The following is a 24346-nucleotide window of genomic DNA, read 5'->3' as shown; positions in this document are numbered from 1 at the left end:
GTATTGTCTTGAATATGGATTCGGGTGTCTTTCTTCCTGGGTAAAATCTCTTACTCTCTGAAGTCTACCAACATTATATGTATTATGGATCTGAGGCATTTCGTAACGGTGTGTGTTCTGTTGAAAATGATTATGTGCGGCGGTTTCTTGTGCGTCCGCTATCTCTTGCTGTAGAGAATTTATTTGCTGATGCAATGAATCATTACGCGATTTTAGATCTGTGATAGTTTGTTGTATATTTGTCAATGGCGTGTTATTACTATTAGAGTTCTGTTGCACTGGGACTGGTGCAGTGTCGTCTGATCTCTCGTCATTGTTAGTATCTAAAAGATCTATTCTTGTAGTGAGTTCATTGATCTTTTCTGTCAGTTCGTTTCGTAATTTACTGTTGCTTTTGGTGACTTTCTTAAAATCTGCCTTTAAATTTTCTGTGTCATGGTTAATTTCTATGTGTTCTATTTTGTCAGTTAGTGTCTGAACGTCCTCTGTTAATTTATTTTTAACATTCTGGATTTCAGTGTCTGTAGAAGTTTTCACATCGATTGTCTGTGTTTGGATTTCTGTAAGCCTGTCTTGTATTTGATTATTTGTTTCTTTGACCGTTTCGATTTCTTCCGAGATCGACTGTATGTGATTGTCTACATATGTTTTGCCCTGGGCAAACACTTTCTTTTTGTCATCCTGACGCTGTTTAGTGATTGTTTGTAGTAATTCTTTTCGTTCTTTATCCTGCGATCGCACCAGTTTACGGTGACGTATCAAACAGTTTTCTGTGTGATTGTTAAAACGTTCATCAATCTGAGCGTTTTGTTTAGCAAAGTTTTCTGTCATTGTTTCCCGTATACTAACTGCAAATGTTGCTTGGTTATCGGATATTTCTTGAATTTTGTCGCGTAATTCTTGTGTTGATTGTGAACATTTTTCAGCGACTGTTTGAATTTCTACTTTGATTTCGTGTTTTAGATTTTGGTACATGTTGTCTAATTTCTGATCTGTGTGTGCGTGTTCTGCCTTAATTTCGTTTTTTAGATCTTGTGACCTTTTTTCTAATTCTTGTGACCCTCTGTTAAAGTTTTGATTCATGTCTTGTCTCATTTGTAGCAAAAATGCCATTATTGGATCAGTTTCGGATTGACTTCTGTGTGTATTTGTATTCGTTGTTAAAGGCTGTAGATCTGTGTTCATTTGAACATCCTCAGATGATTGTGACTGCGTCACGTTTTCCGTAATTTCGGAATTTTGGATCTGCTACGCAGGTTGTGTAGCTGTGTACCGTTTGAATCTAAATCAGTGCTTAATGGAGTCTCTCTGTCTGACTGCATTGTAGTGGTTTCGTTACTGAAACTGTTATGTCTACTATGCGGAATTTGTGACTGTGTACCGTCTGTTGCATTTAATGCCAAATTATTTTGCACTACCGTTTCATTGTCTGTGGGCATTTCTGAAGTTACTTGTTCGTTAAACGCTTCCATATTGTTACAGTTATTAAATGTCTGTTCACCTAACGTTTCAGAATCAGGGTTTTCACACGTATTATTACTGCCTATTCCAGAAAAGAATCTCTCGTCAGTATTTTGTACAGTTTTATCAGTTTGAGAACGAGTAATTATTCTGCGGGACATTGTCTATAATCATCACACGCAACAAAAAGTTTTATCAGTTTGAGAACGAGTAATTATTCTGCGGGACATTGTCTATAATCATCACACGCAACAAAATATATCACTGTTCAAAGCGGATTCAACACTGAACAAACACTTTTCCACGCCGAATCAATAAAGCAAACAGAATTGCCGATGACCTGTGAATAAAAGTTATACACTTTAGTATATGCGTTGCGCCACTTAACAGTAACTTATTCACACTATTATCAAAGTCAGTATATTCATATCCACAGTAGATTCACTAAAATGTCGTACTGAATGGATATCGCCAAGTGAAACCTTCCCGTCTAATATTGGATGAACGTTTGCTTGCTGACTGAACGCTGCGTCTCTTAAAATCTTTTAACTGCTGCTCTGTCAAGACTACCTGCTGATTATTACGACGAAACATAAAATGCGTTGTCGCCGTGGCCCTCAGTCGTTACCTGAAATTATTAAGACTGATTCTTACCTTTAATTATTTATACTGGATCGCCATCTGACTGCTACAGCAAACTGTGGAATGAATATACTTACTTCTCTTTAACATAATTATAAGCTGCTGGTGGAGTTTCATAATACTTTGTGACTGGAATTCTTTAAGTTGAAGTTAATTTAGATTAGATAAAAGCTGAAGCTCAGTTTAGACTTTTCTTTTAAGATAACAATAAATTCCGTAAAGCATTTACGTGAATGATTATGGGATAGAAAATTCTTAATGCATTTAATCTGGTAGAAGTTAACTATATTCTGAGAACGATCTTGACAAACAATTACAAGGGGTATAGTTCTTTACAAAAATTCTTAAAAAGTAGCGTTGCGCTACATACCTAATTTTCCATCAAAATTACATAACTATATTCTGAGAACGATCTTGACAAACAATTACAAGGGGCATAGTTCTTTACAAAAATTCTTAAAAACTAGCATTGCGCTACATATAGCGAGTGGCTGGCGAGCACACCGCTTCTTTCAAAGTGTTAATTCATACCTCGCTTACAGCGACCTCCTCTCATGTCTCGCTAGCTACGACTGCCTCGTCTCACATCTTACTCGCAACTGCTCGCTTCCAACGCTCAATGCTACAAAAGTGCGGTCTCGCCGCCAACAATGGTTTTTGGTGCAGACAATCCCTGCTACCATTACAGATGTATTACTGTGCGCTGTTTCCCGCTCTTTCTCAAAATGTATCTATGCGCGGTTTTCTCAATAATACACAATGCAATTTAATTAACAAAACAATTTAAATAAGAAACAGTTCAGATAATTACATGCTAAAACAGTTTAAATACGCCTATTACATAATTACAGCAAGTCAAACGTTTTAGCGTGTGTTTCTGCTAGATACTGGCTCTCACATAGTGGAGAGACTCACTCCTTCTTGTGTCTCGTTCTCTGCACACGAGTTGCACGTGGCATCGATATAGCAAAGGTTTTCTAGTGCCAGCGAAGTCGATATTACATGAATCGAGTCGACATGTTTGCTTCTTACGATGATGGAATCAGAAGAAATGTGTGTGGTACTTCACTGCATCTGCTGCTCGCCTTTCAGCGTCCCTGTGTCTTATCAGACGAAGATGACTGTGAAATTGGCGGCGATTCAGAAGTTTAACGAAGACGCGCAAGTGTGCAGACATAGGTGTGAGCCGAAATAGCTCTTTTGGGAGAGCGTTAGACTGAAGATCTAAAGGTCCCTGGTTCGATCCCGGGTTTCGGCAAGTGTTTGTTTTGAAGCTGATGCCAATGGAATTGCTCCGAGTCTGTGATGATGTAAGTACAGCCGAGAACAAAAATGACTCTGTCCTGTAACTGTTCAGGTTGTCTAGTGCTTGCCGTAAGAGGAACACAGTAGGCAACTCCCTGAGAAGTAAGAAAATACGAAAAGTCCTACTGACTGCGTTCCCTTTTTTGTGTCAGGAGGTGAAGAACGTCTCCAACGGAACCGTGAAATGAGCGAAAACGTGGGAAGCATTGCATTCGAAATACTTGTGAATTTTCCAATTGCCCAGTGAGTATCGACAAAACACGTAACTCCTCTACTCCAACGTATGAGACCTAACGACTGCTGCGGTTTGTTTTTGCATCGTGTGTCAGCATTCTTAGATAGTCTGCTACGAGCTTAGCGCGACACGTTTGTAGACAGCATTCAGGCGACGTTTAATTAGTAACAGCTCGATGCAGCGATAGCACAACTGTGAAGGACATGAGTCAATGTATAGCTGTGCATCGTGGGATGATCTCTAACGTCATGTGAGCCCGGATAGCTCAGTCGGTAGAGCATTAGGCTTTTAACCTAAGGGTCCAGGGTTCAAGTCCCTGTTCGGGCGGAGATTTAATACTTTGGTAGCGATTCCTCTGGTAGCGGTGGAAACACTACGGAAAAGAATGCAGCTACGCCGTTTTCTGACGCCACAGTGCTTTAAACCGTATCAGTTGCATGTTTCGGGAGAAAATCCCGAACTACGGCAGTCGTGGCCGAGTAGTTAAGGCGTCTGACTCGAAATCAGATTCCCTGTGGGAGCGTAGGTTCGAATCCTACCGGCTGCGTGCGATTTTGCATAAAGAGGAGCAAATATTTTCACACACGTGACGCCATCCTCAACAAGACGAAAATTTCCGTTTTACAGTACTGAGTGTCGCGGCGGCCGCTGCTTTCTGTGGCTACCGGTTCACCTCTCACTGACGCTGGGACTGCAGAAAGCCGTCGCAGGCCCACGAGTGCGCTGCCGTCATTTTCTCGCGTCGACGCCGAGTTCGTGAGTACACAGACGTGCTTGGAAGCGTTGGACAGAGCAAACATTCATTTCTCTCTTTTTTAAGAATCGCAATTCAGTCATTCGAGTGCGGCAAAAGCAATGGTGCAGCGTTTCTTTTCTTAAGATGTCGCAGCTACTTGCAAGTATGTCGACCACTTAAGACGACAGTAAACTAGCGTCAGCGGTGCGTCAGTGGGAAGTCGGTGAAGTCGCCATTGGAGCCACAAGCCAGTAATTACGTCATGCGAATCACTCGCACGCAACGCAGCTGTACGATAGCTCAGTCGGTAGAGCGTTTGATTTTCAACCAAAGGGTGTTGGGTTCAAGGCCATGTCTAGGCGAAAATTAATACAATTTCGTAACGGCTAATGTGTTGGCAATGGAAACACTACAGAAAAGAGTGAGGCCACGCAGCTTTCTGCCATTGGATTGCTTCTAAAGTTGGACTTTCACTTGTCGGAAGACGCTATTGCCACCGGCAGTCGTGGCCGAGTGGTTCATTACCGCTTGCGTCGCGGCAGCGTGCGGACGTTCGGAGCGCTCAGTGTCACTTGCTTGTTTACGTTGTATTTGTGCTTTCTGTTCCACGTGATTGTGCGTGGTTGTGTGTTCGTGTCGTTGTTTGAAGTATTTGCTGTATGCAGTTAGCCCATTTGGGTTAATTTGCAAAATGGTTCCCACGATTCCAAGGAAAAATACCCTGCAGTTCGAGTTTGACAAGGCTACACGATCAGTTCAGCCAAGTTCACTGGAAGTTCATGAATGGATCGTCGATACAATAGGCATAACCACTGATCAAGTTCACACTGCCTACTACGACCTGGATTTATACTGCTTTTTCGTGAAGCTTCTGAATCCCCTCTTACTGGAACGTCTTTTGCAGAAACATGGCGGCGGCGTCGATTTCCGGCATCGCGACGGCACTGTGAGTACTGTCAAAATTACTAAAGCTGATGTCGAGATCTCCAACGTTCGTATTTACAACCTGCCCCCTGAAGTAGACAACTGTTTCTTAAAAGATGTGCTCACTAAATATGGCGAAGTGCGTAACATTCGACTTGAAAAGTGGTCCAGGCAACATAAGTTGCAATGTTTTTCTGGTATCAGATCGGTTGAGATGCAAGTCAAAGTCAACATCCCATCGCATGTATTTGTTTGTGGTTATAAGGTGCAGGTTACCTATTCCGGACAAGCTTCTACGTGTTTTATCTGCAATGAAAGTGGTCATTTACGGCAGAATTGCCCTCAAAGGGTGACCGTCTTAAAGCCTACTTTCCAGCAACGTAAGAGACTCACTTTAGCTGATTTAGTGACAGGTACTCAATTAACAAGTACTGGGCCGTCCCCCTCCAGTGATACTGTGACCGTACATGAAAAACCTTTTGAAGAAGAGTTCCCTGCTATTCCTCTTGCGACGGGCGGGGATCAGAACCCTCTCACCCGTCCCGTCACTGCGGTAGCGTCCAAGAGACGTCGAACGTGCGACAGTAGTAGTTCCGATGAAGGCGTCTCCGTACCGGTAACACCTGCCACACTTGACATCAAACAACCGGCAGGAGACACTGAGCTTTCGCATGACGCTCTACCAGAATCAAGCGTTGAAGTTGATACTTCTTCGCCCGCTGACGGTAGTGCTACGCCCCAGGTTGGTTGTTGCTTACCGTCCGCGTCTATCGCGTCGGCTCTCCAACCCTCCGATATTGAACCTCAGCACGTTGCCCACAGTTACGTCGGCGGGGTGTGCCCAAGTTCACAACTCGTATCACAGCAATGCGACACTGACAACAAACACGCTGACGAGTGTGTCAACACAGAGCGAGATCTCAGCCTTGCTTGTCAACAACCTGACCGAGAGAGTGTTTCCACACAATCCCAACGTGTGGCCAAACAAGAACTTAGCGTGTCTCTGGAAGGGTTATCCGGCGAGACGCAACTGCACGTTGCTGTCGCAGGGCAACCTGCACAGGAGACCTGTGTAGATTCTCCGATGGCGCTTTCTGCGGAAAAAGTCGCCAGTGGCGGGAGGAACAAAAAGAAATTCCAACCGAACTTGAATGTACCACGCAGCAAACACAAACAGCAAGCCCTCTCGGATGCAAACGATGGTGATGGCCACTCTCCACCAGCTGTTTCACGAATGGACTGGTTTGCTGGAGACGATGATCACGTTAATTTAAAGTAGCTCCGTAAACTACATGGCACAAGCGTACAAGTTCCTGAGTATTAATGTAAACAGGATCACGTCTGATTTGAAACTTGCAGTCTTTAGGCAGTTCGTATATGAGTCTGCCGCTGATGTACTTCTATTGCAGGAATTCCTTCTTTCAGATCTGGTCATTCCCGGTTTCCACTGTATTACCAATGTTGCTTTCGAGCTTAGCACTGGTACAGCCATTCTCGTGCGTGAGGGCATCCCCGTCTCGGACGTTGAAACACTGGAGTCAGGGCGTGGCATATGCTGCAAAATATTCGGCGTCACGCTCGTGAACCTATACGCGCCCTCCGGGAGTGACCACAGGTTCGCAAGGACCGAGTTCTTTAAAGACGAACTAATTTACTTGCTTCGTAAAAATCCGACTACCCTTGTATTAGGCGGAGACTTTAACTGTGTTGTGCATCAAAAAGATCAGAGGCCAAATTTTAACTATTATAAGGAGCTTCATGATCTGGTTTTACGAATGAATCTCCAGGATACGTGGGAAGTCCTTCACCCTACCCTTGTGAAATTTACATACTTCACTTCCACCTCGAGTAGCCGCCTCGACAGAATATATGTGTCTTCTCAGCTCGGAGAACATGCTGTTGATTCAGAGGTCATTCCCGTCCCATGTAGCGATCACTGCGCCTACGCAACCGTCATACAACTGGACAGACAACCCACCAAACAATTCAGAGGTCACTGGATGTTGAACTTTTCCCACCTTCAGGACGCCGATCTCGAGGAACTTGTCACACGAACTTGGACTTTTTGTCTTCGCTCTGTCAATAGGTACCGTACGAAAGTAGAGTGGTGGACGTCCTTTGCTAAACCAAAGTTGCGACGGTATTTAATTTCGTACTGTAATACGCAATCGAGGGATGCAAAGAAGACCACGGAATTTTATTATTCAATTTTAAGGGAGCTCTACGACAAATCTGGCGTCAATAATATTTACACTGCTCAAATAAAGCAAATCAAGGCTAAGATGCTCAGTATCAAACGTAAACAACTAGAAGGGTTAAAAATCAAGTCCAAAGTCAACTCTTTGGTTCAATCTGAGACAACTTCCATGTACCATCTTATTAAGCATCAGACCAACCGTAGACGCTTATTTATAGACGAACTGGCAACTGATAACGGGGAAATTCTCACTCGGCAACCTGACATAGTCACGGCAATTCAGAGATATTATCACGGCCTGTATTCGGACTACCCAACCAATGATGGCTTGACTGCTACTGTACTCCAATTCATGGACACGCCCGTTACTGCGGATGATAATCGTGACTTTCTGGCTCCGTTTAGTGTCGAGGAGACTTTAGAACTTATTGTTAAGTCGCCCGCTAACAAAGCCCCAGGACTGGACGGCCTACCCAAGGAGTTTTACCTTCGGTATTGGGATGTAATTGGTGTTACATTTACAGAAATTTTAAATGAAATCATTGCCGGGGCGCCTGTTCCTAATGCGATGAAGGAGGGTAAAATTGTCCTTGTTCCCAAACGCAAAGGGTGTAAGCGATTTGATAATCTGCGCCCGCTCACCCTGCTTAATTTTGACTACAAAACTATAGCCAGAGCTGTTAACGCCCGAATGTCGCCGCTCCTTCACAAAGTTGTCTGGCGGCACCAGGCCTGCGTGCCAGGACGGAATGCCATGTCTGCGATGTCTGAGATTAGGGACCTAATCTCCATTGCCTCAGTCACCAACCTGAATTGTGCCCTGCTATTTCTAGACTTTCATAAAGCCTTTGATCATGTGAACCACCGCTATCTTTTTCACATACTGGACAAAATAGGACTCGAGGAAGGGGCATTAAAAGTCCTTCGCAATTTGACATCTGGCATATCGGCGAGGATACAAGTCAATGGACAGCTGACGCAACCAATATCCATTCAGCGGGGTGTCCCCCAGGGCAGTCCACTCTCTATGTCACTTTTTGTGCTGTCACTGGAACCCTTCCTTCGGTCTCTTTATCACCATTTGTCAGGTGTGTCAATGTCAGGTCACACATTCATCGTCCGTGCATACGCTGACGATGTTGCCGTTCTGTTACGCAGTGACGACGAGGTGATCCGTATTAAACGGGCGATCGACCAGTATAGTGCAGTGTCTGGAGCACAACTAAGTGACCAGAAATGTAAAGTGCTCGATCTCAAGGGTTTTGAGAGCTTAACTATACCGTGGGCGCATCTTGTGGAATCTCACAAACTACTAGGAATCACCTTGAATAGGTGCCCTCTGAAAATGGCGGCCTCCAATTGGAAGTCAGTGACGCATCTGATGCAGGGTACCATTATCGAATGTCGCTGGCGTGCTGTGAACATTATAGAAAAAATTAGGATTCTCAATACCTACGTCTTCTCCAAGGCGTATTATGTTGCACAGTTTTTTCCCATTCCCAAGCTTCAGGCCAGAAAGATCATGCAGGTTGCCAATCAATACATCTGGAAGGGAAACATATTCAAATTGTCCTCCGATACACTAGCCAAGTCGAGAACTACTGGTGGGCTTGAGTTGGTTAACATCGCCGGGAAGGCAATGGCCTTGTACGTCAAGCGGACCACGACTTTACTGCATGACAGCCACTGCACTGTTACTCAAAAGTTGTACCTCACAGTGCGTCCAGCGAGTGTGCGACCTCCTATTGACGTTGGAAGAATCCATTACAAATTGAAACACATCAGGGAATTTTTCCTTCATGTTAGTTATACAGATGTTGGTGTTCTACGGCGCCGACCACTGTCAACTCGCGACTTGCAACGTGAGTGGGAAAAGTCGGCGACCCCAAATACAGTAGAACGGAAGTATCCGACTACTGACTGGAAAACGGTGTGGGCCAACATCAGCTTGAAAGTACACTCTTCGGATGTTGCTTCAACTTGGTACAGGGTGGTAAATAACACAATTGCCACTAATGAAAAACTACATGCTATTGGGTTAAGTGACACAAATCTCTGCCTCTGTTGTGGACTCGTCGATTCTCTGATCCATCGGTTTACTTGCGGGGGCCATGCACTGAATTGGCGATGGGTCAAGAAAAGGATTGCGGTACTGTCAAGGAGCGCGGAAGACAATCTGCAACTGGATATCCTACTGCGTCCCGACAAAAAGTTTTATCCAGCCAAGAAAAACAATACAGTAATGTGGATCCTAGGGCACTACGTCAACTACATCGTTAATGTTCGTGGAGAAGACGATTATATTAGTTTTCTGACCTACATGGAGCTGGCATACTGGAAGATTCAATGTGTCACTAACAGTAAAAAATTATTCGGAAACATGATGGACATCACCTTTGAAAAACATGGCATAGGATGACCACATTGGATGATCGAAGCCAATCAAGAGGAAATCTATTCTGTTTTATTCTATTTTTTCTTAAGTTACACTTTCTGTTATACCTGGTCAGTTTACTTCTTTTCATTAGTCTCCTTATACTTGTTTGCTTATTCGTGTCAATTTCACACCACTAACGGAAGAGCAAAGTATTTCGATATGGATCAAAACACACAACTGACACACGACAAAAAAGAAATGTTCCTTTCCAAATGTGTCAGCACTATATACCTCGGAGCAGAGGAGAAACAACTATAAAAGTATTAATACTATAACAAAATAATATATGTATAAAAACTGTCTGCTTGGAGAAGTGACTCAGGGATGGGCAGGGGGAGCCATTGTGGACAGGCCTCGGGATTCGACCCCTGCCCGCTTTGTCTCCACCTGCACGGAACTGACCATTCACCAATTCTTTTACACAAGAGTCAGAAAAAAAAGGATAAAAAAAGCTTAAAAAAAAGAAGAAAAAAGTTGGCCTAGAGGTATGATTCCTGCTTAAAGAAAAAGAAAAAAAAGGGGAAACAATATTATTATTAAAAAAAGTTGGTAGAGCGGTAGAAAAGAAAAAAAAGAAAAAAAAATGGATAAGGCGTCGCACTTCGGATCTGAAGATTAAAGGTTCGAATGCTGTCACGCACAGTTTTTTCCAGTTCTGAAAAAGGAACATACCGTTTTAATGTAAAAAAAAAAAAAGAAATCAGATTCCCTCTGGGAGCGTAGGGAAAAAAAAAAAGTGGTTAAGGCGTCTGACTTGAAATCAGATTCCCTCTGGGAGCGTAGGTTCGAGTCCTGCCGACTGCGAAAATTTTCTCGCTCTCAGAAGATGGACGTTCAGCTGCATCCTAGCAGTTGCGTCTCTACTAAACACGTGGGTCTCCAGCAATGTGCAGTGTTCTTTGGTACAGCGCTTCAGTCGCTCCCAGAAGCCACAGCTCATCTCCTCGTCTCACTGCCGTCCACCAAGTGTCAGTGCAAGTGTCGCCTCTTTGGGCAGTGCAGATGTGTCCATTTTAGCTTGCAGACGGTGACGTGTAGCAATTTATGAGCTAACGCAAGTCAAATGTTTTAGCGTGTGTTTCTGCTAGATACTGACTCTCACATAGTGGAGAGGCTCACTCCTTCTTGTGTCTCGTTCTCTGCACACGAGTTGCACGTGGCATCGATATAGCAAAGGTTTTCTAGCGCCAGCGAAGTCGATATTACATGAATCGAGTCGACATGTTTGCTTCTTACGATGATGGAATCAGAAGAAATGTGTGTGGTACTTCACTGCATCTGCTGCTCGCCTTTCAGCCTCCCTGTGTCTTATCAGACGAAGATGACTGTGAAATTGGCGGCGATTCAGAAGTTTAACGAAGACGCGCAAGTGTGCAGACATAGGTGTGAGCCGAAATAGCTCAGTTGGGAGAGCGTTAGACTGAAGATCTAAAGGTCCCTGGTTCGATCCCGGGTTTTGGCAAGTGTTTGTTTTGAAGCTGATGCCAATGGAATTGCTCCGAGTCTGTGATGATGTAAGTACAGCCGAGAACAAAAATGACTCTGTCCTGTAACTGTTCAGGTTGTCTAGTGCTTGCCGTAAGAGGAACACAGTAAGAAACTCCCTGAGAAGTAAGAAAATACGAAAAGTCCTACCGACTGCGTTCCCTTTTTTGTGTCAGGAGGTAAAGAACGTCTCCAACGGAACCGTGAAATGAGCGAAAACGTGGGAAGCATTGCATTCGAAATACTTGTGAATTTTCCAATTGCCCAGTGAGTGTCGACAAAACACGTAACTCCTCTACTCCAACGTATGAGACCTAACGACTGCTGCGGTTTGTTTTTGCATCGTGTGTCAGCATTCTTAGATAGTCTGCTACGAGCTTAGCGCGACACGTTTGTAGACAGCATTCAGGCGACGTTTAATTAGTAACAGCTCGATGCAGCGATAGCACAACTGTGAAGGACATGAGTCAATGTATAGCTGTGCATCGTGGGATGATCTCTTACGTCATGTGAGCCCGGATAGCTCAGTCGGTAGAGCATTAGGCTTTTAACCTAAGGGTCCAGGGTTCAAGTCCCTGTTCGGGCGGAGATTTTAATACTTTGGTAGCGATTCCTCTGGTAGCGGTGGAAACACTACGGAAAAGAATGCAGCTACGCCGTTTTCTGACGCCACAGTGCTTTAAACCGTATCAGTTGCATGTTTCGGGAGAAAATCCCGAACTACGGCAGTCGTGGCCGAGTAGTTAAGGCGTCTGACTCGAAATCAGATTCCCTGTGGGAGCGTAGGCTCGAATCCTACCGGCTGCGTGCGATTTTGCATAAAGAGGAGCAAATATTTTCACACACGTGACGCCATCCTCAACAAGACGAAAATTTCCGTTTTACAGTACTGAGTGTCGCGGCGGCCGCTGCTTTCTGTGGCTACCGGTTCACCTCTCACTGACGCTGGGACTGCAGAAAGCCGTCGCAGGCCCACGAGTGCGCTGCCGTCATTTTCTCGCGTCGACGCCGAGTTCGTGAGTACACAGACGTGCTTGGAAGCGTTGGACAGAGCAAACATTCATTTCTCTCTTTTTTAAGAATCGCAATTCAGTCATTCGAGTGCGGCAAAAGCAGTGGTGCAGCGTTTCTTTTCTTAAGATGTCGCAGCTACTTGCAAGTATGTCGACCACTTAAGACGACAGTAAACTAGCGTCAGCGGTGCGTCAGTGGGAAGTCGGTGAAGTCGCCATTGGAGCCACAAGCCAGTAATTACGTCATGCGAATCACTCGCACGCAACGCAGCTGTACGATAGCTCAGTCGGTAGAGCGTTTGATTTTCAACCAAAGGGTGTTGGGTTCAAGGCCATGTCTAGGCGAAAATTAATACAATTTCGTAACGGCTAATGTGCTGGCAATGGAAACACTACAGAAAAGAGTTAGGCCACGCAGCTTTCTGCCATTGGATTGCTTCTAAAGTTGGACTTTCACTTGTCGGAAGACGCTATTGCCACCGGCAGTCGTGGCCGAGTGGTTAAGGCGTCTGACTTGAAATCAGATTCCCTCTGGGAGCGTAGGTTCGAGTCCTGCCGACTGCGAAAATTTTCTCGCTCTCAGAAGATGGACGTTCAGCTGCATCCTAGCAGTTGCGTCTCTACTAAACACGTGGGTCTCCAGCAATGTGCAGTGTTCTTTGGTGCAGCGCTACAGTCGCTCCCAGAAGCCACAGCTCATCTCCTCGTCTCACTGCCGTCCACCAAGTGTCAGTGCAAGTGTCGCCTCTCTGGGCAGTGCAGATGTGTCCATTTTAGCTTGCAGACGGTGACGTGTAGCAATTTATGAGCTAACGCAAGTCAAATGTTTTAGCGTGTGTTTCTGCTAGATACTGGCTCTCACATAGTGGAGAGACTCACTCCTTCTTGTGTCTCGTTCTCTGCACACGAGTTGCACGTGGCATCGATATAGCAAAGGTTTTCTAGCGCCAGCGAAGTCGATATTACATGAATCGAGTCGACATGTTTGCTTCTTACGATGATGGAATCAGAAGAAATGTGTGTGGTACTTCACTGCATCTGCTGCTCGCCTTTCAGCCTCCCTGTGTCTTATCAGACGAAGATGACTGTGAAATTGGCGGCGATTCAGAAGTTTAACGAAGACGCGCAATTGTGCAGACATAGGTGTGAGCCGAAATAGCTCAGTTGGGAGAGCGTTAGACTGAAGATCTAAAGGTCCCTGGTTCGATCCCGGGTTTCGGCAAGTGTTTGTTTTGAAGCTGATGCCAATGGAATTGCTCCGAGTCTGTGATGATGTAAGTACAGCCGAGAACAAAAATGACTCTGTCCTGTAACTGTTCAGGTTGTCTAGTGCTTGCCGTAAGAGGAACACAGTAGGCAACTCCCTGAGAAGTAAGAAAATACGAAAAGTCCTACCGACTGCGTTCCCTTTTTTGTGTCAGGAGGTAAAGAACGTCTCCAACGGAACCGTGAAATGAGCGAAAACGTGGGAAGCATTGCATTCGAAATACTTGTGAATTTTCCAATGGCCCAGTGAGTGTCGACAAAACACGTAACTCCTCTACTCCAACGTATGAGACCTAACGACTGCTGCGGTTTGTTTTTGCATCGTGTGTCAGCATTCTTAGATAGTCTGCTACGAGCTTAGCGCGACACGTTTGTAGACAGCATTCAGGCGACGTTTAATTAGTAACAGCTCGATGCAGTGATAGCACAACTGTGAAGGACATGAGTCAATGTATAGCTGTGCATCGTGGGATGATCTCTAACGTCATGTGAGCCCGGATAGCTCAGTCGGTAGAGCATTAGGCTTTTAACCTAAGGGTCCAGGGTTCAAGTCCCTGTTCGGGCGGAGATTTTAATACTTTGGTAGCGATTCCTCTGGTAGCGGTGGAAACACTACGGAAAAGAATGCAGCTACGCCGTTTTCTGACGCCACAGTGCTTTAAACCGTATCAGTTGCATGTTTCGGGAGAAAATCCCGAACTACGGCAGTCGTGGCCGAGTAGTTAAGGCGTCTGACTCGAAATCAGATTCCCTGTGGGAGCGTAGGTTCGAATCCTACCGGCTGCGTGCGATTTTGCATAAAGAGGAGCAAATATTTTCACACACGTGACGCCATCCTCAACAAGACGAAAATTTCCGTTTTACAGTACTGAGTGTCGCGGCGGCCGCTGCTTTCTGTGGCTACCGGTTCACCTCTCACTGACGCTGGGACTGCAGAAAGCCGTCGCAGGCCCACGAGTGCGCTGCCGTCATTTTCTCGCGTCGACGCCGAGTTCGTGAGTACACAGACGTGCTTGGAAGCGTTGGACAGAGCAAACATTCATTTCTCTCTTTTTTAAGAATCGCAATTCAGTCATTCGAGTGCGGCAAAAGCAATGGTGCAGCGTTTCTTTTCTTAAGATGTCGCAGCTACTTGCAAGTATGTCGACCACTTAAGACGACAGTAAACTAGCGTCAGCGGTGCGTCAGTGGGAAGTCGGTGAAGTCGCCATTGGAGCCACAAGCCAGTAATTACGTCATGCGAATCACTCGCACGCAACGCAGCTGTACGATAGCTCAGTCGGTAGAGCGTTTGATTTTCAACCAAAGGGTGTTGGGTTCAAGGCCATGTCTAGGCGAAAATTAATACAATTTCGTAACGGCTAATGTGCTGGCAATGGAAACACTACAGAAAAGAGTTAGGCCACGCAGCTTTCTGCCATTGGATTGCTTCTAAAGTTGGACTTTCACTTGTCGGAAGACGCTATTGCCACCGGCAGTCGTGGCCGAGTGGTTAAGGCGTCTGACTTGAAATCAGATTCCCTCTGGGAGCGTAGGTTCGAGTCCTGCCGACTGCGAAAATTTCCTCGCTCTCAGAAGATGGACGTTCAGCTGCATCCTAGCAGTTGCGTCTCTACTAAACACGTGGGTCTCCAGCAATGTGCAGTGTTCTTTGGTGCAGCGCTACAGTCGCTCCCAGAAGCCACAGCTCATCTCCTCGTCTCACTGCCGTCCACCAAGTGTCAGTGCAAGTGTCGCCTCTCTGGGCAGTGCAGATGTGTCCATTTTAGCTTGCAGACGGTGACGTGTAGCAATTTATGAGCTAACGCAAGTCAAATGTTTTAGCGTGTGTTTCTGCTAGATACTGGCTCTCACATAGTGGAGAGTCTCACTCCTTCTTGTGTCTCGTTCTCTGCACACGAGTTGCACGTGGCATCGATATAGCAAAGGTTTTCTAGCGCCAGCGAAGTCGATATTACATGAATCGAGTCGACATGTTTGCTTCTTACGATGATGGAATCAGAAGAAATGTGTGTGGTACTTCACTGCATCTGCTGCTCGCCTTTCAGCGTCCCTGTGTCTTATCAGACGAAGATGACTGTGAAATTGGCGGCGATTCAGAAGTTTAACGAAGACGCGCAATTTGCAGACATAGGTGTGAGCCGAAATAGCTCAGTTGGGAGAGCGTTAGACTGAAGATCTAAAGGTCCCTGGTTCGGTCCCGGGTTTTGGCAAGTGTTTGTTTTGAAGCTGATGCCAATGGAATTGCTCCGAGTCTGTGATGATGTAAGTACAGCCGAGAACAAAAATGACTCTGTCCTGTAACTGTTCAGGTTGTCTAGTGCTTGCCGTAAGAGGAACACAGTAGGCAACTCCCTGAGAAGTAAGAAAATACGAAAAGTCCTACCGACTGCGTTCCCTTTTTTGTGTCAGGAGGTAAAGAACGTCTCCAACGGAACCGTGAAATGAGCGAAAACGTGGGAAGCATTGCATTCGAAATACTTGTGAATTTTCCAATTGCCCAGTGAGTGTCGACAAAACACGTAACTCCTCTACTCCAACGTATGAGACCTAACGACTGCTGCGGTTTGTTTTTGCATCGTGTGTCAGCATTCTTAGATAGTCTGCTACGAGCTTAGCGCGACACGTTTGTAGACAGCATTCAGGCGACGTTTAATTAGTAACAGCTCGATGCAGCGATAGCACAACTGTGAAGGACATGAGTCAATGTATAGCTGTGCATCGTGGGATGATCTCTAACGTCATGTGAGCCCGGATAGCTCAGTCGGTAGAGCATTAGGCTTTTAACCTAAGGGTCCAGGGTTCAAGTCCCTGTTCGGGCGGAGATTTTAATACTCTGGTAGCGGTGGAAACACTACGGAAAAGAATGCAGCTACGCCGTTTTCTGACGCCACAGTGCTTTAAACCGTATCAGTTGCATGTTTCGGGAGAAAATCCCGAACTACGGCAGTCGTGGCCGAGTAGTTAAGGCGTCTGACTCGAAATCAGATTCCCTGTGGGAGCGTAGGTTCGAATTCTACCGGCTGCGTGCGATTTTGCATAAAGAGGAGCAAATATTTTCACACACGTGACGCCATCCTCAACAAGACGAAAATTTCCGTTTTACAGTACTGAGTGTCGCGGCGGCCGCTGCTTTCTGTGGCTACCGGTTCACCTCTCACTGACGCTGGGACTGCAGAAAGCCGTCGCAGGCCCACGAGTGCGCTGCCGTCATTTTCTCGCGTCGACGCCGAGTTCGTGAGTACACAGACGTGCTTGGAAGCGTTGGACAGAGCAAACATTCATTTCTCTCTTTTTTAAGAATCGCAATTCAGTCATTCGAGTGCGGCAAAAGCAATGGTGCAGCGTTTCTTTTCTTAAGATGTCGCAGCTACTTGCAAGTACGTCGACCACTTAAGACGACAGTAAACTAGCGTCAGCGGTGCGTCAGTGGGAAGTCGGTGAAGTCGCCATTGGAGCCACAAGCCAGTAATTACGTCATGCGAATCACTCGCACGCAACGCAGCTGTACGATAGCTCAGTCGGTAGAGCGTTTGATTTTCTACCAAAGGGTGTTGGGTTCAAGGCCATGTCTAGGCGAAAATTAATACAATTTCGTAACGGCTAATGTGCTGGCAATGGAAACACTACAGAAAAGAGTTAGGCCACGCAGCTTTCTGCCATTGGATTGCTTCTAAAGTTGGACTTTCACTTGTCGGAAGACGCTATTGCCACCGGCAGTCGTGGCCGAGTGGTTAAGGCGTCTGACTTGAAATCAGATTCCCTCTGGGAGCGTAGGTTCAAGTCCTGCCGACTGCGAAAATTTTCTCACTCTCAGAAGATGGACGTTCAGCTGCATCCTAGCAGTTGCGTCTCTACTAAACACGTGGGTCTCCAGCAATGTGCAGTGTTCTTTGGTGCAGCGCTACAGTCGCTCCCAGAAGCCACAGCTCATCTCCTCGTCTCACTGCCGTCCACCAAGTGTCAGTGCAAGTGTCGCCTCTCTGGGCAGTGCAGATGTGTCCATTTTAGCTTGCAGACGGTGACGTGTAGCAATTTATGAGCTAACGCAAGTCAAATGTTTTAGCGTGTGTTTCTGCTAGATACTGGCTCTCACATAGTGGAGAGACTCACTCCTTCTTGTGTCTCGTTCTCTGCACACGAGCTGCACGTGGCATCGATATAGCAAAGGTTTTCTAGCGCCAGCGAAGTCGATATTACATGAATCGAGTCGACATGTTTGCTTCTTACGATGATGGAATCAGAAGAAATGTGTGTGGTACTTCACTGCATCTGCTGCTCGCCTTTCAGCGTCCCTGTGTCTTATCAGACGAAGATGACTGTGAAATTGGCGGCGATTCAGAAGTTTAACGAAAACGCGCAAGTGTGCAGACATAGGTGTGAGCCGAAATAGCTCAGTTGGGAGAGCGTTAGACTGAAGATATAAAGGTCCCTGGTTCGATCCCGGGTTTCGGCAAGTGTTTGTTTTGAAGCTGATGCCAATGGAATTGCTCCGAGTCTGTGATGATGTAAGTACAGCCGAGAACAAAAATGACTCTGTCTTGTAACTGTTCAGGTTGTCTAGTGCTTGCCGTAAGAGGAACACAGTAGGCAACTCCCTGAGAAGTAAGAAAATACGAAAAGTCCTACCGACTGCGTTCCCTTTTTTGTGTCAGGAGGTAAAGAACGTCTCCAACGGAACCGTGAAATGAGCGAAAACGTGGGAAGCATTGCATTCGAAATACTTGTGAATTTTCCAATTGCCCAGTGAGTGTCGACAAAACACGTAACTCCTCTACTCCAACGTATGAGACCTAACGACTGCTGCGGTTTGTTTTTGCATCGTGTGTCAGCATTCTTAGATAGTCTGCTACGAGCTTAGCGCGACACGTTTGTAGACAGCATTCAGGCGACGTTTAATTAGTAACAGCTCGATGCAGCGATAGCACAACTGTGAAGGACATGAGTCAATGTATAGCTGTGCATCGTGGGATGATCTCTAACGCCATGTGAGCCCGGATAGCTCAGTCGGTAGGGCGTTAGGCTTTTAACCTAAGGGTCCAGGGTTCAAGTCCCTGTTCGGGCGGAGATTTTAATACTTTGGTAGCGATTCCTCTGGTAGCGGTGGAAACACTACGGAAAAGAATGCAGCTACGCCGTTTTCTGACGCCACAGTGCTTTAAACCGTATCAGTTGCATGTTTCGGGAGAAAATCCCGAACTACGGCAGTCGTGGCCGAGTAGTTAAGGCGTCTGACTCGAAATCAGATTCCCTGTGGGAGCGTAGGTTCGAATCCTACCGGCTGCGTGCGATTTTGCATAAAGAGGAGCAAATATTTTCACACACGTGACGCCATCCTCAACAAGACGAAAATTTCAGTTTTACAGTACTGAGTGTCGCGGCGGCCGCTGCTTTCTGTGGCTACCGGTTCACCTCTCACTGACGCTGGGACTGCAGAAAGCCGTCGCAGGCCCACGAGTGCGCTGCCGTCATTTTCTCGCGTCGACGCCGAGTTCGTGAGTACACAGACGTGCTTGGAAGCGTTGGACAGAGCAAACATTCATTTCTCTCTTTTTTAAGAATCGCAATTCAGTCATTCGAGTGCGGCAAAAGCAATGGTGCAGCGTTTCTTTTCTTAAGATGTCGCAGCTACTTGCAAGTATGTCGACCACTTAAGACGACAGTAAACTAGCGTCAGCGGTGCGTCAGTGGGAAGTCGGTGAAGTCGCCATTGGAGCCACAAGCCAGTAATTACGTCATGCGAATCACTCGCACGCAACGCAGCTGTACGATAGCTCAGTCGGTAGAGCGTTTGATTTTCAACCAAAGGGTGTTGGGTTCAAGGCCATGTCTAGGCGAAAATTAATACAATTTCGTAACGGCTAATGTGCTGGCAATGGAAACACTACAGAAAAGAGTTAGGCCACGCAGCTTTCTGCCATTGGATTGCTTCTAAAGTTGGACTTTCACTTGTCGGAAAGCTGATGCCAATGGAATTGCTCCGAGTCTGTGATGATGTAAGTACAGCCGAGAACAAAAATGACTCTGTCCTGTAACTGTTCAGGTTGTCTAGTGCTTGCCGTAAGAGGAACACAGTAGGCAACTCCCTGAGAAGTAAGAAAATACGAAAAGTCCTACCGACTGCGTTCCCTTTTTTGTGTCAGGAGGTAAAGAACGTCTCCAACGGAACCGTGAAATGAGCGAAAACGTGGGAAGCATTGCATTCGAAATACTTGTGAATTTTCCAATGGCCCAGTGAGTGTCGACAAAACACGTAACTCCTCTACTCCAACGTATGAGACCTAACGACTGCTGCGGTTTGTTTTTGCATCGTGTGTCAGCATTCTTAGATAGTCTGCTACGAGCTTAGCGCGACACGTTTGTAGACAGCATTCAGGCGACGTTTAATTAGTAACAGCTCGATGCAGCGACAGCACAACTGTGAAGGACATGAGTCAATGTATAGCTGTGCATCGTGGGATGATCTCTAACGTCATGTGAGCCCGGATAGCTCAGTCGGTAGAGCATTAGGCTTTTAACCTAAGGGTCCAGGGTTCAAGTCCCTGTTCGGGCGGAGATTTTAATACTTTGGTAGCGATTCCTCTGGTAGCGGTGGAAACACTACGGAAAAGAATGCAGCTACGCCGTTTTCTGACGCCACAGTGCTTTAAACCGTATCAGTTGCATGTTTCGGGAGAAAATCCCGAACTACGGCAGTCGTGGCCGAGTAGTTAAGGCGTCTGACTCGAAATCAGATTCCCTGTGGGAGCGTAGGTTCGAATCCTACCGGCTGCGTGCGATTTTGCATAAAGAGGAGCAAATATTTTCACACACGTGACGCCATCCTCAACAAGACGAAAATTTCCGTTTTACAGTACTGAGTGTCGCGGCGGCCGCTGCTTTCTGTGGCTACCGGTTCACCTCTCACTGACGCTGGGACTGCAGAAAGCCGTCGCAGGCCCACGAGTGCGCTGCCGTCATTTTCTCGCGTCGACGCCGAGTTCGTGAGTACACAGACGTGCTTGGAAGCGTTGGACAGAGCAAACATTCATTTCTCCCTTTTTTAAAAATCGCAATTCAGTCATTCGAGTGCGGCAAAAGCAATGGTGCAGCGTTTCTTTTCTTAAGATGTCGCAGCTACTTGCAAGTATGTCGACCACTTAAGACGACAGTAAACTAGCGTCAGCGGTGCGTCAGTGGGAAGTCGGTGAAGTCGCCATTGGAGCCACAAGCCAGTAATTACGTCATGCGAATCACTCGCACGCAACGCAGCTGTACGATAGCTCAGTCGGTAGAGCGTTTGATTTTCAACCAAAGGGTGTTGGGTTCAAGGCCATGTCTAGGCGAAAATTAATACAATTTCGTAACGGCTAATGTGCTGGCAATGGAAACACTACAGAAAAGAGTTAGGCCACGCAGCTTTCTGCCATTGGATTGCTTCTAAAGTTGGACTTTCACTTGTCGGAAGACGCTATTGCCACCGGCAGTCGTGGCCGAGTGGTTAAGGCGTCTGACTTGAAATCAGATTACCTCTGGGAGCGTAGGTTCGAGTCCTGCCGACTGCGAAAATTTTCTCGCTCTCAGAAGATGGACGTTCAGCTGCATCCTAGCAGTTGCGTCTCTACTAAACACGTGGGTCTCCAGCAATGTGCAGTGTTCTTTGGTGCAGCGCTACAGTCGCTCCCAGAAGCCACAGCTCATCTCCTCGTCTCACTGCCGTCCACCAAGTGTCAGTGCAAGTGTCGCCTCTCTGGGCAGTGCAGATGTGTCCATTTTAGCTTGCAGACGGTGACGTGTAGCAATTTATGAGCTAACGCAAGTCAAATGTTTTAGCGTGTGTTTCTGCTAGATACTGGCTCTCACATAGTGGAGAGACTCACTCCTTCTTGTGTCTCGTTCTCTGCACCCGAGTTGCACGTGGCATCGATATAGCAAAGGTTTTCTAGCGCCAGCGAAGTCGATATTACATGAATCGAGTCGACATGTTTGCTTCTTACGATGATGGAATCAGAAGAAATGTGTGTGGTACTTCACTGCATCTGCTGCTCGCCTTTCAGCCTCCCTGTGTCTTATCAGACGAAGATGACTGTGAAATTGGCGGCGATTCAGAAGTTTAACGAAGACGCGCAATTGTGCAGACATAGGTGTGAGCCGAAATAGCTCAGTTGGGAGAGCGTTAGACTGAAGATCTAAAGGTCCCTGGTTCGATCCCGGGTTTCGGCAAGTGTTTGTTTTGAAGCTGATGCCAATGGAATTGCTCCGAGTCTGTGATGATGTAAGTACAGCCGAGAACAAAAATGACTCTGTCCTGTAACTGTTCAGGTTGTCTAGTGCTTGCCGTAAGAGGAACACAGTAGGCAACTCCCTGAGAAGTAAGAAAATACGAAAAGTCCTACCGACTGCGTTCCCTTTTTTGTGTCAGGAGGTAAAGAACGTCTCCAACGGAACCGTGAAATGAGCGAAAACGTGGGAAGCATTGCATTCGAAATACTTGTGAATTTTCCAATGGCCCAGTGAGTGTCGACAAAACACGTAACTCCTCTACTCCAACGTATGAGACCTAACGACTGCTGCGGTTTGTTTTTGCATCGTGTGTCAGCATTCTTAGATAGTCTGCTACGAGCTTAGCGCGACACGTTTGTAGACAGCATTCAGGCGACGTTTAATTAGTAACAGCTCGATGCAGCGACAGCACAACTGTGAAGGACATGAGTCAATGTATAGCTGTGCATCGTGGGATGATCTCTAACGTCATGTGAGCCCGGATAGCTCAGTCGGTAGAGCATTAGGCTTTTAACCTAAGGGTCCAGGGTTCAAGTCCCTGTTCGGGCGGAGATTTTAATACTTTGGTAGCGATTCCTCTGGTAGCGGTGGAAACACTACGGAAAAGAATGCAGCTACGCCGTTTTCTGACGCCACAGTGCTTTAAACCGTATCAGTTGCATGTTTCGGGAGAAAATCCCGAACTACGGCAGTCGTGGCCGAGTAGTTAAGGCGTCTGACTCGAAATCAGATTCCCTGTGGGAGCGTAGGTTCGAATCCTACCGGCTGCGTGCGATTTTGCATAAAGAGGAGCAAATATTTTCACACACGTGACGCCATCCTCAACAAGACGAAAATTTCCGTTTTACAGTACTGAGTGTCGCGGCGGCCGCTGCTTTCTGTGGCTACCGGTTCACCTCTCACTGACGCTGGGACTGCAGAAAGCCGTCGCAGGCCCACGAGTGCGCTGCCGTCATTTTCTCGCGTCGACGCCGAGTTCGTGAGTACACAGACGTGCTTGGAAGCGTTGGACAGAGCAAACATTCATTTCTCCCTTTTTTAAAAATCGCAATTCAGTCATTCGAGTGCGGCAAAAGCAATGGTGCAGCGTTTCTTTTCTTAAGATGTCGCAGCTACTTGCAAGTATGTCGACCACTTAAGACGACAGTAAACTAGCGTCAGCGGTGCGTCAGTGGGAAGTCGGTGAAGTCGCCATTGGAGCCACAAGCCAGTAATTACGTCATGCGAATCACTCGCACGCAACGCAGCTGTACGATAGCTCAGTCGGTAGAGCGTTTGATTTTCAACCAAAGGGTGTTGGGTTCAAGGCCATGTCTAGGCGAAAATTAATACAATTTCGTAACGGCTAATGTGCTGGCAATGGAAACACTACAGAAAAGAGTTAGGCCACGCAGCTTTCTGCCATTGGATTGCTTCTAAAGTTGGACTTTCACTTGTCGGAAGACGCTATTGCCACCGGCAGTCGTGGCCGAGTGGTTAAGGCGTCTGACTTGAAATCAGATTCCCTCTGGGAGCGTAGGTTCGAGTCCTGCCGACTGCGAAAATTTTCTCGCTCTCAGAAGATGGACGTTCAGCTGCATCCTAGCAGTTGCGTCTCTACTAAACACGTGGGTCTCCAGCAATGTGCAGTGTTCTTTGGTGCAGCGCTACAGTCGCTCCCAGAAGCCACAGCTCATCTCCTCGTCTCACTGCCGTCCACCAAGTGTCAGTGCAAGTGTCGCCTCTCTGGGCAGTGCAGATGTGTCCATTTTAGCTTGCAGACGGTGACGTGTAGCAATTTATGAGCTAACGCAAGTCAAATGTTTTAGCGTGTGTTTCTGCTAGATACTGGCTCTCACATAGTGGAGAGACTCACTCCTTCTTGTGTCTCGTTCTCTGCACACGAGTTGCACGTGGCATCGATATAGCAAAGGTTTTCTAGCGCCAGCGAAGTCGATATTACATGAATCGAGTCGACATGTTTGCTTCTTACGATGATGGAATCAGAAGAAATGTGTGTGGTACTTCACTGCATCTGCTGCTCGCCTTTCAGCCTCCCTGTGTCTTATCAGACGAAGATGACTGTGAAATTGGCGGCGATTCAGAAGTTTAACGAAGACGCGCAATTGTGCAGACATAGGTGTGAGCCGAAATAGCTCAGTTGGGAGAGCGTTAGACTGAAGATCTAAAGGTCCCTGGTTCGATCCCGGGTTTCGGCAAGTGTTTGTTTTGAAGCTGATGCCAATGGAATTGCTCCGAGTCTGTGATGATGTAAGTACAGCCGAGAACAAAAATGACTCTGTCCTGTAACTGTTCAGGTTGTCTAGTGCTTGCCGTAAGAGGAACACAGTAGGCAACTCCCTGAGAAGTAAGAAAATACGAAAAGTCCTACCGACTGCGTTCC

General features: G+C 46.5%; 26 non-coding genes across 26 annotated transcripts; all 26 read left to right on the top strand.

Moving 5' to 3' along the window:
* Positions 1-3288: 3288 nt before the first annotated feature.
* Trnaf-gaa (transfer RNA phenylalanine (anticodon GAA)) lies at positions 3289-3361 on the top strand. Its single transcript has one exon. It is a non-coding gene; the product is annotated as a tRNA-Phe (tRNA).
* A 536-nt stretch (positions 3362-3897) lies between these two features.
* On the top strand, positions 3898-3970 carry Trnak-uuu (transfer RNA lysine (anticodon UUU)). The gene has a single exon. It is a non-coding gene; the product is annotated as a tRNA-Lys (tRNA).
* Positions 3971-4108: 138 nt separating this feature from the next.
* On the top strand, positions 4109-4190 carry Trnas-cga (transfer RNA serine (anticodon CGA)). The gene has a single exon. It is a non-coding gene; the product is annotated as a tRNA-Ser (tRNA).
* A 7136-nt stretch (positions 4191-11326) lies between these two features.
* Positions 11327-11399, top strand: Trnaf-gaa (transfer RNA phenylalanine (anticodon GAA)). Its single transcript has one exon. It is a non-coding gene; the product is annotated as a tRNA-Phe (tRNA).
* A 536-nt stretch (positions 11400-11935) lies between these two features.
* Positions 11936-12008, top strand: Trnak-uuu (transfer RNA lysine (anticodon UUU)). The gene has a single exon. It is a non-coding gene; the product is annotated as a tRNA-Lys (tRNA).
* A 139-nt stretch (positions 12009-12147) lies between these two features.
* Positions 12148-12229, top strand: Trnas-cga (transfer RNA serine (anticodon CGA)). The gene has a single exon. It is a non-coding gene; the product is annotated as a tRNA-Ser (tRNA).
* Positions 12230-12917: 688 nt separating this feature from the next.
* Trnas-uga (transfer RNA serine (anticodon UGA)) lies at positions 12918-12999 on the top strand. Its single transcript has one exon. It is a non-coding gene; the product is annotated as a tRNA-Ser (tRNA).
* Positions 13000-13584: 585 nt separating this feature from the next.
* On the top strand, positions 13585-13657 carry Trnaf-gaa (transfer RNA phenylalanine (anticodon GAA)). Its single transcript has one exon. It is a non-coding gene; the product is annotated as a tRNA-Phe (tRNA).
* Positions 13658-14193: 536 nt separating this feature from the next.
* On the top strand, positions 14194-14266 carry Trnak-uuu (transfer RNA lysine (anticodon UUU)). The gene has a single exon. It is a non-coding gene; the product is annotated as a tRNA-Lys (tRNA).
* A 139-nt stretch (positions 14267-14405) lies between these two features.
* Positions 14406-14487, top strand: Trnas-cga (transfer RNA serine (anticodon CGA)). Its single transcript has one exon. It is a non-coding gene; the product is annotated as a tRNA-Ser (tRNA).
* Positions 14488-15175: 688 nt separating this feature from the next.
* Positions 15176-15257, top strand: Trnas-uga (transfer RNA serine (anticodon UGA)). Its single transcript has one exon. It is a non-coding gene; the product is annotated as a tRNA-Ser (tRNA).
* Positions 15258-15841: 584 nt separating this feature from the next.
* Positions 15842-15914, top strand: Trnaf-gaa (transfer RNA phenylalanine (anticodon GAA)). The gene has a single exon. It is a non-coding gene; the product is annotated as a tRNA-Phe (tRNA).
* Positions 15915-16450: 536 nt separating this feature from the next.
* Positions 16451-16523, top strand: Trnak-uuu (transfer RNA lysine (anticodon UUU)). Its single transcript has one exon. It is a non-coding gene; the product is annotated as a tRNA-Lys (tRNA).
* A 124-nt stretch (positions 16524-16647) lies between these two features.
* On the top strand, positions 16648-16729 carry Trnas-cga (transfer RNA serine (anticodon CGA)). Its single transcript has one exon. It is a non-coding gene; the product is annotated as a tRNA-Ser (tRNA).
* Positions 16730-17417: 688 nt separating this feature from the next.
* Trnas-uga (transfer RNA serine (anticodon UGA)) lies at positions 17418-17499 on the top strand. Its single transcript has one exon. It is a non-coding gene; the product is annotated as a tRNA-Ser (tRNA).
* A 585-nt stretch (positions 17500-18084) lies between these two features.
* Trnaf-gaa (transfer RNA phenylalanine (anticodon GAA)) lies at positions 18085-18157 on the top strand. Its single transcript has one exon. It is a non-coding gene; the product is annotated as a tRNA-Phe (tRNA).
* Positions 18158-18693: 536 nt separating this feature from the next.
* Trnak-uuu (transfer RNA lysine (anticodon UUU)) lies at positions 18694-18766 on the top strand. Its single transcript has one exon. It is a non-coding gene; the product is annotated as a tRNA-Lys (tRNA).
* A 139-nt stretch (positions 18767-18905) lies between these two features.
* Trnas-cga (transfer RNA serine (anticodon CGA)) lies at positions 18906-18987 on the top strand. The gene has a single exon. It is a non-coding gene; the product is annotated as a tRNA-Ser (tRNA).
* Positions 18988-20181: 1194 nt separating this feature from the next.
* Positions 20182-20254, top strand: Trnak-uuu (transfer RNA lysine (anticodon UUU)). The gene has a single exon. It is a non-coding gene; the product is annotated as a tRNA-Lys (tRNA).
* A 139-nt stretch (positions 20255-20393) lies between these two features.
* On the top strand, positions 20394-20475 carry Trnas-cga (transfer RNA serine (anticodon CGA)). The gene has a single exon. It is a non-coding gene; the product is annotated as a tRNA-Ser (tRNA).
* Positions 20476-21163: 688 nt separating this feature from the next.
* On the top strand, positions 21164-21245 carry Trnas-uga (transfer RNA serine (anticodon UGA)). The gene has a single exon. It is a non-coding gene; the product is annotated as a tRNA-Ser (tRNA).
* Positions 21246-21830: 585 nt separating this feature from the next.
* On the top strand, positions 21831-21903 carry Trnaf-gaa (transfer RNA phenylalanine (anticodon GAA)). The gene has a single exon. It is a non-coding gene; the product is annotated as a tRNA-Phe (tRNA).
* A 536-nt stretch (positions 21904-22439) lies between these two features.
* Positions 22440-22512, top strand: Trnak-uuu (transfer RNA lysine (anticodon UUU)). The gene has a single exon. It is a non-coding gene; the product is annotated as a tRNA-Lys (tRNA).
* A 139-nt stretch (positions 22513-22651) lies between these two features.
* Positions 22652-22733, top strand: Trnas-cga (transfer RNA serine (anticodon CGA)). Its single transcript has one exon. It is a non-coding gene; the product is annotated as a tRNA-Ser (tRNA).
* Positions 22734-23421: 688 nt separating this feature from the next.
* Positions 23422-23503, top strand: Trnas-uga (transfer RNA serine (anticodon UGA)). The gene has a single exon. It is a non-coding gene; the product is annotated as a tRNA-Ser (tRNA).
* A 585-nt stretch (positions 23504-24088) lies between these two features.
* Trnaf-gaa (transfer RNA phenylalanine (anticodon GAA)) lies at positions 24089-24161 on the top strand. The gene has a single exon. It is a non-coding gene; the product is annotated as a tRNA-Phe (tRNA).
* Positions 24162-24346: the final 185 nt, after the last annotated feature.

This window comes from Schistocerca gregaria, unplaced genomic scaffold, assembly GCF_023897955.1.
Source record: "Schistocerca gregaria isolate iqSchGreg1 unplaced genomic scaffold, iqSchGreg1.2 ptg000395l, whole genome shotgun sequence".
NCBI lineage: Eukaryota > Metazoa > Arthropoda > Insecta > Orthoptera > Acrididae > Schistocerca > Schistocerca gregaria.
This window is presented reverse-complemented; position numbering and strand designations above follow the sequence as displayed.